Source organism: Hibiscus syriacus, unplaced genomic scaffold (assembly GCF_006381635.1).
Source record: "Hibiscus syriacus cultivar Baekdansim isolate YM2019G1 unplaced genomic scaffold, ASM638163v2 tig00002338_pilon, whole genome shotgun sequence".
NCBI classification, from domain to species: Eukaryota; Viridiplantae; Streptophyta; class Magnoliopsida; order Malvales; family Malvaceae; genus Hibiscus; species Hibiscus syriacus.
Genome location: NW_024061926.1, coordinates 981,757 through 1,002,669, shown reverse-complemented (window position 1 = coordinate 1,002,669; position 20,913 = coordinate 981,757).

Here is a 20,913-nt window from a genome sequence, read left to right as displayed (position 1 = left end):
GAGGAATTTCATAATTTAAATTGGGTATCGATACTATACTCATATGGAAATTTTGAATTAAGTATATTTTATAGCTTATGTTATAGACGATTGATTAATAGTGATTCAAATTAAGATGACGTTTATATCGATTATATGTATCGTGTAGATATCAAATGAAAGCAAGTACCAGATGAGTCAATGAGATAAGATCGATCAAGAAAGAGATAAGTGGGTTGCTTGGACTAGTGAGGCTAAGGTGAGTGCATATTATATTGTATATGGTGTTATGGAAATAAGACTTGCGATGTGTTTATTTCCAATGTTTTGATTGTATGATTTTAGGAATGCAAGTATATTGTTTATATGCTTTCTATTTGTGTACATAAATACATGTTTATGTGTTATATACATTGTTAGTCATGAACTATGTATTATATACTATCTTGTATGATAATGATCTAAGTGAATATATGATAACAAGATATAAGTTATAAGAATTAGATCTATGTGAACTGGTATAATGGATTTATGAGATTAAATGAAAGTGAAATAAGCTAAGTAACATTGACCTATATAATAATATGAGAATAACATATAAGCTAAGAGATATTGACATAAGTGATTATATGAACAGGTAAGATAAGTTATATAGGGAGGATCTATGTGTTTGAATAAACCTATAAGTCTTGTGAAATTCTTATGTGATGTGAGTTATATATATGGTAAAAATTTATGAAACCATATGAGAATTGTTATATGAGCTATGTGATAATAAGTTATAAGAATACATGTCTATGTAATAAGCTATGTGAAGCTGAACTAAGTGAATATATGAAACTAGTATATAATTAATGTGATATAAGTGATTATGTAATAATGTGAGATAAACTATATTGCATTAATATACAGACTATATGAAAGTGTGTACATGAGTATATGTATAAGTTTATATGTTATTCTATATACTACATGCTATATGTGAACATAAGAGATCAAGATGTAAGTTATATGGCAATGCTGTAAGTGACTATATGAAATATTGACATGAGCTACGAGATAATAAGTTATGTGATTATATACTTATGTGGTCTAAGTTATATGATGCAATCTATGTGATTACATGTACATGTGATATATGATATGAGACACGATTTATATGAATTCTTGACTATGTGAAATAAAGATAATAAATGATGTAAATGGTAAAGCCCATAGTATGTGAGATGGGAGCTAAGGGTATAGTTGGCATGCAAAGAGTCGGGACAATTCTATGAGGTCCTTTGAGACATATATGTGGTCCTTCGGGGATAATTTTATATTGCACTCAGTACAAATTTTATGAGTTGTGGTGACAACATTTGTGCACAACCTCAATGTACTCGCATTTCTTTAGTTCTCAGAAGTGTACCATGGGCTAATAAAAGAGATAACATAAATAAACTGTATGTTATGTTATTTGTTTTGCTGTGTGAAATGTATTATATGATGTGTATAAATGTTAAGTACAAGATTATATGATAAAAGAAATTAATGATAAAAATATTGATATCGATAAGAATATTGATGATGATATATGTGTATGTATGTATTTGGTTATGTGAAATATTATATGATTTTGGTATGATATGATGGTATGAAATGTTATTCTATGGTTAATTTAAGTTTCCATTATACGTTTTATATGCCTCACTAAGTCAACGACATAGCGTGTGAGTGTTTCATACGTAGGTTTAGAGAAAATCAGCAAAGATAGGCAAGTCAAGTCAGGTCAGCTTCTCCTTTCCAAAAATCAGATCAGAAAAGAATTGAATTGTATATATTTGTTATATTGATTGTAGTTAGTATGTAATTAAAGATTTGAGTTGGACATGCTCTGATTGAGTTTGTAAACTCTTTGGTTAAAATTATGTAATTTGTTGTTTTATTTAATATGAGTTGAATTTTTTACTATTTTGCACAAATATATATGATTTGAAAAGTTAATGTGACACCTCAGACTAATATCTGGGTCAAATACGGGTGGGGGTGTTACATAAGCTCCTCATGAGGCATAATCTGTTTATCCTCCTTTTTTACCATCTTCAGCAGTTCAGAAGGTAGTTCACATCCCTCATCATCACAATCTTCGATTTCTCCTTGACATATAGGCATTTCGAAGTCAATCTCCGGGCCAGTATCATCAACATTCATGTTATTGGTATCTGAGTTCCTGAAAGAATAACGAAAGAGAAGATATATATACATATGTACATATGGGAGAAATTTATCCCATATCAATATAAATAGAAAGAAATAATATATACATACATATAACAAAGAATGAAAAATACATGAGAGAATGTTTTCCATTTTGAATTAACAAGAATGCATCTTTTATTGAAACTAAGAAAAAAACACACAACTTAACCCTTTACATAAAATCACTTATTTCCCCAGGGTATGGACAATAGGGAAAAATTATAGTGCATTACTGTGTAAAAGACTTGTAAACTATAGGTAGTTCAATAACAACCCAATTATTCAACACAAAGCCCGATGGTGCAGGGTAAATGTCGTAGCTTTCATTTCTTCAAATTCATCATCTATTATAACATTAATGCCTAGATCTCCCAAGCCATTCTCAACCATCATTTCCTTGTTTCGTGGATTCCCTTGAAATATATGTCCTCCTGACACGAAAATGCTACTCAACGGCGGGAAGGTCATGGGTTCTCAGCTAAGGTCTTCACCAGCCAACCTTGCCTTTCTCATTTCTTGGCTCTTTTTGATACCCCTTAGCTTCTCTATTAAAGTTAGCTGATACCCCAAACCAAACTGATCTCTTTTAACAACAGGGAGACTAGATTCACTAGTCCTTACAACTGACTTCCTAACCCTTTTCCCACTTTTACTTCTTTTCCGAGGGTCAGCTTGAGTTCCATTTTAGTGCAATTTAACCATATAGGCTTTGGTATCTTTTTGCCTTTGGCCACAAATATGGCATTGAAAAACTCTAATGATCTGAAAGAATATTCTATAGCTTTCTCATCCACCACAATATACGGAGCAGTAGTAGCAACAGAAGCAATGATGTCATATTCAGCATAAATACATACCAACCTTCTATCAATTACAAATTTCAACCCTTAGTGTAATGTCGATGGAACTGCACCGGCCTGATGAATCCAAGGCCTTCCCAACAAGCAGTTATAAGTAGGCATAATGTCAATCACGAGTAACTCCACTTCATAGGTTGCTGGACCAATGGTTAAAGGAATATCAATCTTGCCTAACAGTTCTCTTTTAGTCCCATCAAAAGCACGAACCACGCATTGACAGTTTCTCATAAGTTTGTTGTCCACTATCAGCTTCTTCAAAGTTGCCAAGGGCATTACATTTAAAGCTGAACCATTATCGACCAATACGCTGGACAGAACATGTCCTTTGCATCTAACTGTGATGTGAAAAGCCTTATGACTGCCGATTATCCCAGAAGGGATCTCATCTTCAGAAAAAGAAAGAAAATTATCAACTTGTATGTTGGCAACCAATCTATCCAGCTTATCTATGGGCAGTTCTTTCGGGACAAAAGTCTGGTTCAAAACTTTCAACAAGGGGTTTTGATGTGCCTCTGAACTCAAAAGAAGTGATAAGATAGAGATACGGACAGTCATCTTGTGTAGTTGTTCGACAATATTGTACTCGCTGTGTTTCAAAAATTTTAAGAATTTCCTTGCTTCTTTATCAGACACAGGTTCATTAATGATGAGTTCATCTTCTTTGATATGCAAATCCACTTTCTTCCCCTTATTAGCAGTAACCTTTTTCTCTGGCTCTTTAGAATAACACCTGCCACTTCTAGTAAAGTGTCCCACCTCTAGTAAAGTGTCCCACCTCATCTATTTCCTCATTTTCCTTTGCATCCTCTCCCATCTGACAATTTACCTCCATGGTACTTGTTTATTATCTTTATATGAGAAAGGAGATGAAGATGTAATAACCACATTCAGTACTACCTTTTCTGACACCCGAGTCTTCGGAGTAATGATTATGGGACAACTAGCATTGTAAACCCCTTTAGATGATCCTTCAGGAGCATAATTATTTGCTTCCTCTTCTTTAGTAGTCTCTTTGAAAAACTCAATTTTTTTGTTATCCATCATTTCTTGTACCAAATCTATGAAATCAGGACACCGTTGTATACTGTGTCTTTCACAGTTATGATAATGGCATACCTCTTCACTGTTAAATATTTCAGATGATGGATTGGGCCTCAACAATTCGACCTTAATCATTTAACGCCATACCCATTACATAGGCGACTCCACCTCACCAATCTTCTTTATAAATTTTATTCTCTTCTACTCGGTAACTACGTAATCCCTGCTCCTGCATGATTTGGCAAAGGATTTTAGGCTACATTCAGTTTCTCGCTGTCACCAAAGTTGATAACATTCTTTGTTCTTAAATTTTGGATGACCTCTTTTAACGCAATACAATTCTCGATTGAATGTCCGGGAATTCCCGCATGGTACTCACATTGAGCGCTAGCATCGTACTATTTGGGATAAGGAGGTTGTATTGGTGACACATGATAAGATGAAACTACGTGTCGGTCATACAATATCTAAAATAATTCCTTATAAGTCATCGGGATCGGATCGAATTAAGGCCTCTCTCTTTCTCTCCTCTGGTCCCTTGCCCCTTGGCTATTGGCATTTTATGTTGATAATCCTATTCCATGAGGTCGGGACATTGTGATATTATTAGTCATACTGCCTCACATTGTTGACTTCATTTTCTTTGTTTCTCCTATATGGTATCTTATTTGACTCATCTTCCTCGACCTTTCCACTTTTGATGGCCATTTCAATCATTTCCCAAGCCATAACAATATCAAAAAAACTTTGATAAGGATTATCTATAAGGTGTGTGAAAAAAGGAGCCCTTAAGGTATTGACGAAAAACATATTTGTCTCCTCCTCTTCTAGTGGTGGGTGAACTTGCATGGTTACGTCCCTCCATCTTTGAGCGTATTGTCTAAAGCTCTCATTAGACTTCTTTTCCATGCCTTGTAACATCATTCTATTAGGCCTAATATCCTTCACATATTTATACTACTCAAGAAAGGGTTTAGCCAGGTCTTTCCACGACCTAATATTAGCTCTGCTCAGTTGATTATACCATCTGATTGTTGAACCTGTCAAGCTTTCCTGGAAGTAGTGTATCAATAACTGGTCATCCCTTATGTATCCAGTCATCTTTCTGCAAAATATTGTAATATGAGCAGAGGGACACCTAGTAACGTCAAACTTCTCAAAGTCAGGAATTTTGAATTTCGGGGGCAAAACCAAATCAGGAACTAGTCTCAATTCTTAGCATCAATTCCATACATGCTAATGTCCTTCTTAATAGCCCTAATTTCTTCTTCTAGGTGTTTCTATTTTCCCTCAAATTATTTGCTTGGCTTTTTTTCTGCCTTACAGGTCAAAATCTGGGACATATTCAATTTGTTGTTGGTTTACGGAGGTGCCAGGTAAATTTATGTGCATTTTTCCTGGTTGTCAAACCTCTCCTTATTGTGCTCTAACATGAGGTGGTGCAAACCCTGGGGGTATAGGGGTTTTTCAGTGGTAAGACCAATATTTGGAATTTTTCCACGATCCACTTGTGGTGCAAAATCCAAGGGTTAAAAAGGTTCTTTAATAGTAGCACCAACAGCTGGGGTATCTTCTCGCTCGATATTTCTTCCTTGTAACATGCTCGCAAGTTTCTCCAACAGATCTGGGATTTCAGGATTTGTTCACATATCTTTTGCTGAGCTTTCTTAAAGCTATCCTGCATTTCGAGCTGTGTTTTTTTGATTTGGGTGATTTTCTCATCCATTCTCTTTTTCGGGTATGATATGGATGCTTAGAGGTGTCCAGTATTATGTAGTGTATCCTTTATTTTTAATTTCGATGTTTTGAAGATGAATGCAAATTATGTGGGAATAAAACGCTGAGAAAATAGTTGTAAAAGTACGAATAAAATGCAAAACACAAAACTTAAATTGCAAATAAAATGCAAATGTATGTAGAAAGGCATTGATTCATAAAACGTGATTAGTCTTAGAATAACTTTCATTTAGGACAAAAGCATTGTTATTACAAGATAAATCTATTACAAAAAAGGCCTAGCTCTAGTACTCAGCTCCATTAACTCATTGACAAGCGAATTGGCCTTTTTTCCCCAAATTTGATACAAGATTTGTATAACTTTGGATGACTCTCGCTTGGATGTCCATCTCTCTCAACTCCCTAGCAATACTGCTTCATTGATTCATGGTTTCAATGATTACATGATTCACATTTGTTCTCTAGTCTTCAAAGTGATCACTCAAGTTCTGCCACTACTGTCTGGTGCTTCGGACAGTACGTTCAAGACCAGTGATCTGTACTTGACAACTTCACAATGTATCTTCTAAATCATGAACCTTTCTTCGCAAAGTGACATTCTCTTCGAGGCTAACCCTTAGATCTGTCGGCCATCGCTGACTATTCTCTGTAAATAAGGAATTTTTGAGCTGCAGAATGTAGGCATTATACTCTTTATTCTTTGCATGAGCCTGAGCTAACTCTTCCTCATGCCTTGCTTCTATCTCTTGAATCTCTTGATTGAGGACCTCTATTCGCTCATTCTTTGTTCCACATCTTTGTATCCAAAGGAAGACTTCATCCTTCTTGCCTTAGAGAATACGATCTCAATGTTATCTTTCTAATTTCAATTCTTCACTACCTCGCCTCATTTCAGCTTCGAGCTCTTCTATTCTTTGTCCTCTAATCTCAAGTTCACTTAGCATGCTATTTACCTCTATTCTAAACCTTTTAAACATATTACATTTCTCAATTTCTAATTGTTCTATTCTTCGTTTTTCTTCCTTTATCTCGCTTAATCTATTATGATTTTAAACTTTGAGCTCCTCAATACTAGCTTGCAACCCTTGTATTTCAAAAGTAACATCATCTTCTCACTTCTTGCTCAAGATGTGCATTTGTCTAAATTCTTTAGCTTTTTTTTCTTTCACTACTAAGTGCACTAGCCCATGACTTCTTTTCTATCTCGAGTTCTTGATCTTTTTTTTCTTCTTCTATGCCTCTAGTTATCTAACCCGGTGTTCTCTTTCAACTTTGACGTCCTTAACTCGATGATCTTTTACAAACTTGAGCTCCAACTTCCACTGCTCTTAAGTTTTTCCTAGTCCAACAATTTCCCATGCCCGATTCATTTTCTCGTAATCTTTCTGCAAGTCTGCGAAATCGGCCTCAACATCATCTTTTCTCTTTCGCATGAGATCAAATTGTTTACTGTGGAATCCACTATCGAGGTCTAACATGAAATTCTCTTACCTAAGAGCTTCATACTCTTTTAATTTCTGCCAATTTCGGCTTCGTATTCACTCTTCAGTATTTCCGAATCAGACGACACGTGTCTGAACTGCGCTTGTAAAGGAATAACTTGATCACGATCAGCTAAGGGAATGACATTATTCTTCCTTACAGCTCTCCATGCCACATAATCTGGTGTTAACATGACCTCGGTTACTACCACATTGGTTCGAAAGGATGACTTCTATGCATCTGACACTAAACCAACGATTTTATTATAGTGATCTATGTGGTACACAAATTCAGATTTACTCAGGCCTGAGGTGGCTGGGACGAATTGGCGTGCCCCAAATTGCCTTAACAACATTAGTGGAGCATAACCTACTCTACCCCATAACCCTAACAGAGTTACCCAATCAAAATCCCTATATTTGTACAATATATTGACAAAAACTAACCAGGGGACGTGTCACACTATATCATGATCTTGTAAATTCATGAAAAGTGAAACCAAATCTTTTATTGTGAGATGCTCAGGCCATTCTTTGGTGAGGAAATCTTTCAAGGGTGAATAGGCACTTAGAAAGCAACGACTGTATTCTCGATCAATCTTTGAGAAATGGCTACGTATCCGTACAGTAAGCAACTAGACATACCCAATGAAGCGGTTACTCTCTGCTCTTTTATAACTGTTAAGCGACTTGAATATCTATACCAAGACTGCAAGAACAGGATTCACTTTCCTTTCCAAATGCTCAAATAAATCAACTACAACGGATTCTACATGACAAAGAACATTTGGGAAAATCACTAAGCCATAAATTCCCAAAGAAAACATTTCCATGTTCTTCTTAATATCACTATGTTTGACAATAAGTTCTTTAAGGCACGACCAAGGAAAACAATTAGACTCTCATTTCTTTTGGATTCGGACAGCTACATATTTTTCCCCATTCTGGTAATCTTTGCGAGCTTGCTTTTGAAGGGTTACGCTCTTGTCGCCTTTTAGTAGACGCTATCCAAGGGTATCATTTTGAAATTAAACAGAGAGGTGTACTCTTCCAACGTGGGAGTCATTTCCTCCTTGTTGAAAGTGAAACAACTATACACTAGATTCCAAAACTGGATCTGAGCTTTGATCAAGGGTTCATATACTTTCACATACAAAAAAAGGGCTATGTAACCGTACGTTTTTTCCAGAAAGTATACTACGTATCAGATTTCCAACTCTCCCAGATTTCACGTAGCCATTGCAAATCATTTTGGTTCAGACTGACTGGAGCAACCTCTGGTAGTACTGATATATAGTCTTCAGTCAAACCTACCACCCTTCTTTCTCTGAGTTTCTTTGGACCATGACCTCACTTCCGCATTCTTTATTTCCTTGTTATGAGAACTCTTGTCCATTTTATGACCGCCTTCTACTCCGATGACCACTTCATGAACCAACACCTTTCTTTATGAATGATCATGCAATGTAGCAATAATAAATAAAAACAACAGAAATCAAAAATTAAACTATGTTAGTATATACAATGAATAATCAAATAACAAAAAAGTATATCATAAACCTTACCCACATGTAATCTACCCAACATTTTACCCTCATGCCTTTACTTGGAAACTAAATCCTAACCACATTTTCTCTAGTTCACAGGCTTCGTACGGAAATATAAAACCTAACCTCATACTTTTCTAGTTCTCATACTTCTTGAAAAAATAAATAAATAAATTCGAGGAAAATGTTAGAATGAGTTTCCCCTTTGTGACTTTTGCATAACCGCTGATAGAGATTCAGTATAAAATGGGCAAAGTTTTGGTATCACTAATAGGGTCCTCGAATTATCCTTTATTGGTACCCACTTGGGCCTACTAGACCCTCAATCCTCACCCATTATAGGCTTAAACGGATCGAGTTCAATTCGAGAGGATATATTTCCCATGTCCATACGAGGAAACTCAATGTTTCACTCGTAAAAATGAGGCATATGTACCCCAGAGGTTACTTGCTAAAGCCCATGTGGAGAAAAATAAATTTTCTCATGTAAGCGAAGCGTTCACCTCTACCTAACGGGACAAAGCACAATTAGAAGGCTCTAAATGTCGAATGGTTATAGCGAGAGTGGGGGAAACTCATAATCCTTTGCCTCAATCCAAAAAAAACCAACAGACTAAAGTAAAGGCCAAAAAGCTGAAACATTGAAATCACACATTAGTACAACTAACAGATAAAAAATGTATAATGCGATGTGATGGAAACAAAACAAAGATCAAAATTTAAATATCATTCAAAATTTCAATTTTCAACTAAAAAGATGACGTATAATCGATTATGACCTGACTCTCTAACGTCCCCAACAAAGTCGCCAAGTTGTCAGAACGATCCTTAAGCTTTTTTAGGGCTATGGTGAGAAATGATCCAACTTAATTTTAGGGTTTTAAAATAAAGAAAAAAATAAACAAATTTGGAGTCTCCATCGACATTTGGGTTAGGTAGATCGAATACCTAAAAAATATCTTTTAAAATTATTTTAAGAAAAATAATTTTAAAAGATAAAATCTGGTTTACATTTAACCAGAAATTTATTTTGAAAAGGGTTATGGAGTCGATTACGAGTGGGGAAGGATTATCACCCACACATCGCCCAAAATTGGTACCTAAGCGATTATACATCATCAAAATATTGAAATTGGAAAATTTTAATATACATTAAAATTATGATCCTATAAAAGTTTCGAAAAGGGTATCATTTCACACGAACAATCCTGAGAAAAACACACTCTTTATCGGTTAAGGCGCGTTCTTTATGGATTTCCATTCTAAAGATTATTACCCTATTTTTTATAAACAAACACATACCAAAAGGGATATTATATATTATATGTAACCCTTGAAAACACACTCCTAATTAGTTAAGGCATGTATTCATGGGTTCCCTTCACAAAAATAATATTCCCCTAAATATATTTACGATCGGGTCTAATATTTTTAACATTAAGCATGCCAATTAAAAAAATACAATTTTGATTAAGACTAACAACCCATGGCAAAACTTTAACTATTCAGTAAAAGGTTAATTAATAAAATAATTAATTCAAGGACTAAATCTAATCAAACAAAAAACTTCAAGGACTAAATTAAAAAAAACAACAGAATAGTGACTAAATTAAATATTTACTAAAATATAGCATACAACTTGAGAAATTAACAGTGACCTAAATATAAATACACTCTAAAATTAGGAGGATCAAAACGAAATATTCCATTTTTCGAAGTGTATTCACATACAAATGGTTAAATCATTAAATCAAACCTTCGTGTCGGGAACACCATCTTACCTGATCTGCATTTTACCAGAAATGTGTAGTTCGGGAGAAAAAACATTTAGGTAGATTGAACACCATCTTACCTGATCTGCATTTTACCAGAAATGTGTAGAGTTCGGGAGTCGGTTAGGATCAAGGAAGGAATAACACCCTTGAACCGCCCTTTCGGTACCAATTAATTTGCCGGTTGTCTTAATTGCGAAAATTGAAATTGAAATTTAAAAACCCTATTCAAATTATTTACCTTCGGTTGATTAAAAAATTCTCCTAAAAAGTTAAAAATATTGGTAGATTGTAAAATAAAAATAAATATGAAAAAGAATAAAAAAATATTAATATAGTAATAATAAAATAAATAAAGTAGATAAATAAAGATAAATAAGATTGAGTAAAAAAACTAATAAAAAATAAAATAAAATAAAATAAAAACAAACAAATATAAAAGCTTGTTACCCAATTCCATGGCCCCACTTTTTTTGTAATGTACGTGTTACTTAAATTCTCAGCTTGCATACTCTTTAAATCAACACTGGTACAAAGAAAATAAGCTTTTATGGGTATCTTGCCGAGTTCCTCATCTTCTTCTTGGGTATCAAATCCATGATTATGGAGAGAAAATTCAAGAGACCCATGATCGGAATCGGACCTGGGGAATGATTTTGGGAATTTGGATTTTGGGGTTTGTTTGCTAAACTCGGTGATGACCATTTTACTGACCATTTTCTTTTGAAGAGTAGAGAAAATCGAGAAGATTTGCTTTCGAGTGATGAAGAGAGAAAGAAGCGTCCACATGGGATTGGATTTGGTCGGTGACGATTGCATCGAATCCTTTCGTTTCCTTGTTTTGTTGTCGTTTATGAACTACGAACAAACCACTTTCCTCATCATTCTGCTTCCTCCCCAACCGTCATTGTAATCTTGTTTTAGCATTGACTGTGATGCCTGGTTATTGGAACCGATAGCTGCAGCTTTCCATCCACTATAATTTCCACTAGGATCACTCATATAGTGCTGAAAACCATAATTTTAATCCCATCCTGCAAAAAGAAATGAAACACCAAAGGGATGAGGACCACCAAACTGCGTGTATCCCTACTTCGTGCCACAAAGAGATTGGACTAAGTGCTCAACAGACATTAGCTTTTGGTCCGCCCATGCCTCTTTCTTAATGAACATGTCCCTCCATTAACCTAAAACTGCAATAAAAAACGTGCTTAACGGATTAGTGGATGCTTGAAGAGAGAGTTGGGCCGACACCAACATTGCTTCCATGGGAGAGCAAAAGGAAGCCCTGCAGCGCATTGAAAAATGAATTCATGGTTTCTTCAACTTGTTTAGCATCAGGTGATTCCCCATTCCAAAGCATTCCATCGATAGTAGCTTGCTTGAAAACTTGGTCACCAATATGGATAACCTTAACCCACATCACTTTCTCCATGGAAGGAGGAGCTTGATCTAACATCTGTAATGTTTAATGGATGGAATTGAGATGGGCTGTGAGTACCTGATCCAGCTGTTCCTTCTCTGCTTCTCCCCCTTTTGTCAATCTAAAGTTGATTTAAATAAATAGCCAGGCATCCGAATTCCTACTTTCCTTTTTGAGAGAAAAAGAAGGAACCATATGTGAGTTTAGTTCAGACGTGGAGGTGGGGTTGGTAACTAATTGGGTAGTGGTTTAGTGGGTTGTTTGTTGGAAATGGGGGTCTGCAAAAAATAATTATAATATATAAATTAATAAAATAATAATAATAATAATAATATAATATAATATAATGTTTTTATAGACCCGAAAAAAATGGGTGTCTACAGCTGTCCCTCTTTGCACATTTTTTTGTTAACAAGAATAGGGCAAAGATGAAAAATACAACAAGTTTTTGTCCGGTTCTCTTTTATTTAAGACTTATAGTGTTTGTTGTGACACTAAGTCGATCCATTGAGCACGATATCCTTCTTTGTGAAGTTGAAATCGTGGGTGACTCCTTTGTTGTAAAGTTGAGTTGAATTGTAAAATCCTGAGCACGATATCATTCGTCATGAATTTGAAATCGTAGGCAAATAATAAAGTGTCTCTTTGTTACCAATCTTGGTCGGCCTTGGTCTTCTTCTCGATTTAAAGACCTGAGTGTGAAACTTTGACCGGAAAGTAGTTCCGTGGTGATGCAACGCGATTGATACACCCTCGAGCTGAATGGAATCGAACTCGAAAGTATTTATTGACAAATAGCCCTTCTCGTCTTGAGATATGATGTACTAAGCTGAGAGATTGCCCCATATATTCCTCTTGACTTAAACACCTTGGTTTAAACTTCAACCGGAAAGGAGTTCCTCGCTGCTACCATGCTGTGGATACGTCATCAAGCTGAATGGAATCGAACTCGATAGTTTTTTGCTAACAGATAGCCCTTCTCGCCTTGAGCTATACTGTAAATTGGATATGCCCTTGAGCTGAATGTAATCGATCTTGAGGGTTTGTTGACAGATAACCCTTCTCGCCTTTGAGTTATGTTGTGCTTGGCTGGGGAATAAATCCATGTTGTTGCAGATGACTTTAAGTCGATCCGTTAGGCACGATATTCTTCGTCGTAAAGTTAAAATTGTGGATGGCTCCTTCGTTATGAAGTTGATCTTTGAATTGGATATCCTTCTTCGTGAAGTTGAAATCCAAGGGTTGCATTGCTTCTTGTGGGCACGATATCCTTCGACGTGAAGTTGAAGTAGTGGATGGCTCCTTTGTTGTGAAGTTTTCTTTGAATTGGATATCCTTCGTCATGAAGTTGAAATCCAATCTTTGGTTGTGGGCACGATATCATTCGTCGTGAAGTTGAAATCATGGATGGCTCATTCGTTGTGAAGTTGAGCTTTGAATTGGATATCCTTCGTTGTGAAGTTGAAATCTAAATTGGTTTGGAGTTGGATATCCTTCGTCGTGAAGTTGAAATCTAATCTTGAGTAAATTGTGTCACTTCGAGTTCAATATCCTTCGCTGTGAAGTTGAAATTAACTCTGAATGAAACTGGAAAGTTGTATGTTGACAGTTGCCCATTCGCTGTGAAGTTGAGCTTTGAATTGGATATCATTCGTCGTGAAGTTGAAATCTAATCTTGACTAAATTGTGTCACTTCGAGTTCAATATCCTTCGCTGTGAAGTTGAAATTGAATCTGAATGAAACTGGAAAGTTGTTTGTTGAGAGTTGCCCCTTCGCTGTGAAGTTGATATTTGTATTGGATATCATTCTTTGTGAAGTTGAAATCAAAATTGGTTTGAGTTGGATATCCTTCGTCGTGAAGTTAAAATCCAATATTGAGTAAATTGTGTCACTTCGAGTTCAATATCCTTCGCTGTGAAGTTGAAATTAACTCTGAATGAAATTGGAAAGTTGTATGTTGATAGTTGCCCATTCACTGTGAAGTTGAGCTTTGAATTGGATATCATTCGTCGTGAAGTTGAAATCTAATCTTGAGTAAATTGTGTCACTTCGAGTTCAATATCCTTCGCTGTGAAGTTAAAATTGAATCTGAATGAAACTGGAAAGTTGTTTGTTGATAGTTGCCCCTTCGCTGTGAAGTTGATCTTTGAATAGGATATCATTCGTTGTGAAGTTGAAATCCAAATTGGTTTTGAGTTGGATATCCTTCGTCGTGAAGTTGAAATCCAATCTTGAGTAACTTGTGTCACTTCGAGTTTAATATCCTTCGCTGTGAAGTTGAAATTAACTCTGAATGAAATTGGAAATTTGTTTCTTGATAGATGCTCATTCGCTGTGAAGTTGAACAACCACCATCGACTTCTGAATGTGCTTTTGAGTCGAGTATCTTTCATCTTGAAGTTGAAAATTGACTCTAAAAGCTGTAAAAAATTATCTATGCTAAAAAATAATGAATATGATTATCTTAAGTGTGTCTAAGATGCATGCAACATGAAGTAGTTTTATCTCCCGAATGGAGTCTCAATTTTGTCTGATGGTCTTGTACTCGGAATCGACCATGCCCCATTTTCTTCTCGGGTTGCAGCCTTTCACATTTGAGACTGTCCTATTTGAAAATGTTTTTTCCTTCCTCTTATTTTAGGAGGGAAATAGATATGAGAATATAAAATGCTGTAAAACATTTCTCCTTAATTCAGGCTCGCAATCGAATCAAATTATAAACATGAGTTCAAGGAATATCAAATGAATCAATAGTTCTTTTAATGTTTTCATAGTTTATCTCTTTGACAAATGTTCAAATGGATGAGTTGGCTTTAGGTTGGTCTCCTATTTTCGAAGGTTTCAACCATAAAAAAATGTCATTTTCAGTCATTGCAACATGCCTTTTCTTGGCTTGGCATTTTAATTGGATGCGGAAAAAATGACGCAATTAACATGATCAATTACTAGATCTTCTATTTCAGTCCTCTGAAATCTTTCTTTTGTTCCAGTTTTGTAGACTCCTCTAACAAAGGCAGTGCAAAAATATCGGTCTAAAAATTAAATTCTTGAGTGCTCGTATGAAATTGACTATAACAGGTGTTCCTTAACTCCCTTAGTCCATCATTACCAAAAATTTCTTGTTTAGATAAATTTGATTTAATTTGCCATTGTCTGGCTAGCCGAATCCATAAAGCCGTGGTGTTTAACCAATTGCTTTAGAGGGATAGCTTAATATTATAATCCCTTTTATCAAGTTAACTGAAGGGTTCATCTCATCACAAAGTCTTCACCCTGACAATAGAAGTGAAGCAAACACCGAATTGCCAAATGTTCGAGCTATGTCATGGTTTGAACGCAATCAATTCATAAAGCCAGGGCTTTCGAGTTTTCTCTATAACCAATTGCCTTAGTGGAATAGCTCAGTTTTACGGATTTAATTTCTTAAGATTGTCAATAAGAACCTGTTATAGTCTAGGTGTTTGTTGAAAGTCAAAAATTTCATCTTTAGAGTTCAATTTCCAAGAAACTGACCTAAACTAGATTCATCTACTCGACTATTCCATCTGTAAAGATCATGATCATCATTGAACGTCTTAAAAAAAGTATAGTAATGCCATATGCAAAAGATGTTCCATGTTGTTCGCACCTATGCACATCTAAATACCAAGCCTTTTTTTATTCCTTTATGAGAGGAGAAAGTTATATTGGTTATTTGCAAGAGAAGGGTACGATGTTTGAGCGTATCTTCTGGGTAAGGTCAAAGTCCTTGTTTTACCACTTTTAAATCATGTTACTTTGTCAAAGATCTGTAACTCTGAATCATTTACAAAGTTTTTTAATTCAGTTGATATTCAAAGAATTTCAAGTTTGCAAATTGGACTCATCGCTTGCCATCTTTAAGGTAACATAAATTAATTTAAATACTCATATAAAAAGAAAGTTCAAAATCAAGTTACACCAAAAAATATGAGAAAGTTCAAAAAACGAATTCAAATAGGATGCTGCAAATGATGATATGAAATGATCTTCTTCCTTATTTGGATGTCCTGAGTTGTTGAAGTCGATCCAGTTCTTGTTATGCATCTTCTGCATGATTCTCTTGAATGTGTAACAGTTCTCAATAGTGTGCCCTGAGACATCGCTGTGATATTTGCAATGGGCATTCTTATCATACCACTTGGGGTATAGGGACTTCATGGGTTCCACCGGATATGGTGACACTACGTGGGTGTCAAAAAGTTGTTGGTAAAGCTCTTTGTAGGAATAGGATCGAAATGTTCCAATTTTTTATGAGACGTGTGAATATAATAAAAAAAAGAAAAATAATGCGAAATATGCATGAATGTATGATGCATGCAATGTTCGAGGCATTTATCCAAAAATGAGTCTGTTATTATAAATCATCCTTATTGGGGACAAAAGTGTTATCTCTTAAGAGACAAAAAATATTTTGAAAGTATATTCTGACTAAGTCTTCAAGACTCAAAACAGGTTGACTAGTCTTCTGCCTTCGTCTATCACCGGTTGAATACCATGTCGAACAACTTCGGCTTCTCTGGCTAAACCGTGGAAGTGAGGAGTTGCTTTTGTACTTGCCCCAAGAAGTCTCGAATGGCTGCATCTCTGGTTTTCACTCTCTGATGAGTTAGTTCCCTCAACGAAAGCACCTTTAGAAGTCTCCTTTGAAGGGAAAAATCTGAAACTCACTTGTTTATTTCTTGGATTTGTCAACAATGGCCTGTTGTTTTTGAAGGGACTCTCCAGGTCAATAATATTTTTCTCGTCTTGCCCCCGCAATCTTTACCAGTTCAAAAAGTTAACTTTTGGTATGCATAGTGTAAATCCGGGTCCATTCTGAGTATTCTCCGACCATAGATGGACTTCTGAGCTTTTCAACTCTTGTATTATAACCCCTTTGTCCATTAATGCAAATTATTTATGTTTAACGAACACGTTTTTGTTGGATCAACACATCTTTTGAATGATGTAAATGATAAATAAAAAATAAAATACAAGAAGAAATGAAAGGAAAAAAGTTAGTGAGATAAAGATGATAATCAAAATGATAATAAAAGTTCTACCTCACATGATATCTACCCAACATGCTTATTATTCCTACCCGGACATGATCTCTATCCCGTAAGTTGATTTTGAACAAGTCCTAACCGCATAAATTTCTAGTTCACATGCTTTGAAAATAAAATAAAGCAAGAAATAATCTCAAAATAACCTAGGGTTTGAAATGAGGCTTTGAGGTGGGCTCTAACTACTTGTAGTCTCCCGATTTATGTTCTAAAAAAGGTACCCGAGTTCTTCTTGCTGGTGCCCCCTTAGGCTTGCCAGACCCTTAGTCCTAAGCCCAATACAAGCTTGTGTGGACTAAGTTAAACTCGAGAATAAATTCTAGGCCTGTGCAGAGAATAAATTCTCACAAAGGCGTCACTTTCACCCCACTTAAAAGGGTTCGGAGCTCGGGTATAGAACTAGAGATGAAAACTTTGAAAATTTTGAAATCATTGAAAAAACAGCAGTACAACTATTTATTTGAAAAATAATCAAAGGTAAATCATTATAATCAAATAAATAAATTAAATTTAAACTTATAATTTTCTCTAAAAAAGATAACATGAAATTAATTTCGGCCCGACTCACTTGTTTATCTCCAACAGAGTCGTCAAACTGTCGCGACCGTCTTTCGGGTGGACCCAAAATTGGGCTTCGACTAAAAAAGTGGGTTAGGGTCGCCATTGATCATTTTAAAAAATATTTAGGTAGATCAGATACCATCTTACCTGATCTGCGTTTTTCCAAAAATGTGTCGGGTTCGGGAGTCGGTTATGGTTAAAGAATGATTAGCACCCTTGAACTCCCTTTTGGTACCAATTAATTTGTCAGTTGTCTTAATTGCGAAAATTAAAATTTAAAAACCCGATTCAAATTATTTACCTTCGGTTGATTAAAAAAATCTCCTAAAAAGTCAAAAATATTGATAGATTATAAAATAAAAATAAATATGAAAAAAAGAATAAAAATATTAATATAGTAATAATAACAACAACAACAACAACAAAACTCAATTCCCATATGTATGGGGTAAGGGGGAGGTAGGGTAGTAGGCTACCCCCAACGCCAGGTTGAGGGTAGCTTCCGTGGAAGACCTCCGGCAGTCAGAAAAATTAAAAATTTAGATAAAATGCAATGCATGTATAAATAAATACATAAATATAGTAATAATAAAATAAATAAAATATATAAATAAGATTAAATAAAAATCTAAAAAATAAAAAATAAATAAATAAATAATGAAATAAAATAAAATAAAATAAGCAAATGTAAAAGCTTGTTACCCAATTCCATGGCCCCACTTTTTTTGTACTGTACGTGTTGCTTAAATTATCACCTTGCATACTCTTCAAATCAACACTGGTGCAAAGAAAATAAGCTTTTATGGGTATCTTGCCGAGTTCCTCATCTTCTTCTTGGGTATCAAATCCATGATTATGGAGAGAAAATTCAAGAGACCCATGATCGGAATCGCTGGTATAGACTGGAACTCGAGATGGCAGAGCGGAGAATTGTGTTGTAAAGAGAAAGCGAGGAAGTGGGTTCAAAGAAGGGGATCGGAAAAGAGATTGGGTTTTGATGATGATGATGGCCTAGAAAATGGAGGCGTGAATGATGTTTGAATCAATGCCAAAGAGACTGGTAAGGATCTGGGAATTGATTTTGGGAATTTGGATTTTGGGGTTTGTTTGCTAAACTCGGTGATGGCCATTTTATCGACCATTTTCTTTTGAAGAGTAGAGAAAATCGAGAAGCTTTGATTTCGAGTGATGAAGAGATGATCAAGCGTCCACTTGGGATTGGATTTAGTCGGTGATGATGCCATCGAATCCTTTCGTTTCCTTATTTTGCTGTCGTTTATGAACTAAGAACATACCACTTTGCTCATCATTCTGCTTCCTCCCTAACCATCCTTGTAATCTTGTTTTAGCAATGACTGTGCTGTCTGGTTATTCTGTAATTTCCACTAGGATCACTCATGTAGAGCTGAAAACCATATTTTTGTCCCATCCTGCAAAAGAAATGAAACACCAAAGGGACGAAGACCACCAAACTGCGTGTATCCCTGCTTCGTGTCATAAAGAGATTGGACTAACTGCTCAACAGGCATTGGCGTTTGGTCTGCCCCTGCCTCTTTCTTAATGAACATGTCCCTCCACTAACCTAAAACTGCAATCAACAACGTGCTTAACGGATTCGTGGATGCTTGAAAAGAGAGTTGGGCCGACACCAACATTTCTTCCATGGGAGAGCAAAAGTAAGCCCTGCAACGCATTGAAAAATGAATTCATGGTTTCCTCAACTTGTTTAGCATCAGGTGATTCCTAATTCCAAAGCATTCCATCGATAGTAGCTTGCTTGGAAACTTGGTCACCAATCTGGATAACCTTAACCCACGCCACTTTCTCCATGGAAGGAGGAGTTTGATCCAACATCTGTAATGTTTAATGGATGGAATTGAGATGGGCTGTGAGTGCCAGATTCAGCTGTTCTTTCTCCGCTTCTCCCCCCTTTGTTAACCTAAAGTTGATTTAAATAAATAGCCACGCATCCAGATTCCCACTTTCCTTTTTGAGAGAAAAAGAAGGAAACGAGTTTAGTTGAGACGAGGAGGTGGGGTTGGTAATTAATTAGGCAGTGGTTTAGTGGGTTGTTTGTTGGAAATGGGGGCCTGCAAAAAAATAATTATAATATATAAATTAATAAAATAATAATAATAATAATAATAATATAATATAATGTTTTTGTAGACCCGAAAAAATGGGTGTTTACAGCTGCCCCTCTTTGCACATTTTTTTGTTAATAAGAATATGGCAAAGATGAAAAATACAACAAGTTTTTGTCCGGTTTTCTTTGATTTGAGATTTGATAGTGTTTGTTGTGACACTAAGTCGATCCATTGAGCACGATATCCTTCTTCGTGAAGTTGAAATCGTGGGTGACTCCTTTGTTGTAAAGTTGAGTTGAACTGTAAAATCCTGAGCACGATATCATTCGTCATGAATTTGAAATCGTAGGCGAATAATAAAGTGTCTCTTTGTTACCAATCTTGGTCGACCTTGGTCTTCTTCTCGATTTAAAGACCTGAGTGTTAAACTTTGACTGGAAAGTAGTTCCGTGGTGATGCAACGCGGTTGATACACCCTCGAGCTGAATGGAATCGAACTCGAAAGTATTTATTGACAAATAGCCCTTCTCGTCTTGAGATATGATGTACTAAGCTGAGAGATTGCCCCATATATTCCTCTTGACTTAAACACCTTGGTTTAAACTTCAACCGGAAAGGAGTTCCTCGCTGCTACCATGCTGTTGATACGTCATCAAGCTGAATGGAATCGAACTCGATAGTTTTTTGCTAACAGATAGCCCTTCTCGCCTTGAGCTATGCTGTAAATTGGATATGCCCTTGAGCTGAATGTAATCGATCTCGAGGGTCTGTTGACAGATAACCCTTCTCGCCTTTGAGTTATGTTGTGCTTGGCTGGGGAATAAATCCATGTTGTTGCAGATGACTTTAAGTCGATCCGTTAGGTACGATATTCTTCGTCGTAAAGTTGAAATTGTGGATGGCTCCTTCGTTATGAAGTTGATCTTTGAATTGGATATCCTTCTTCGTGAAGTTGAAATCCAAGGGTTGCATTGCTTCTTGTGGGCACGATATCATTCGTCGTGAAGTTGAAGTAGTGGATGGCTCATTTGTTGTGAAGTTTTCTTTGAATTGGATATCCTTCGTCCTGAAGTTGAAATCCAATCTTTGGTTGTGGGCACGATATCATTCGTCGTGA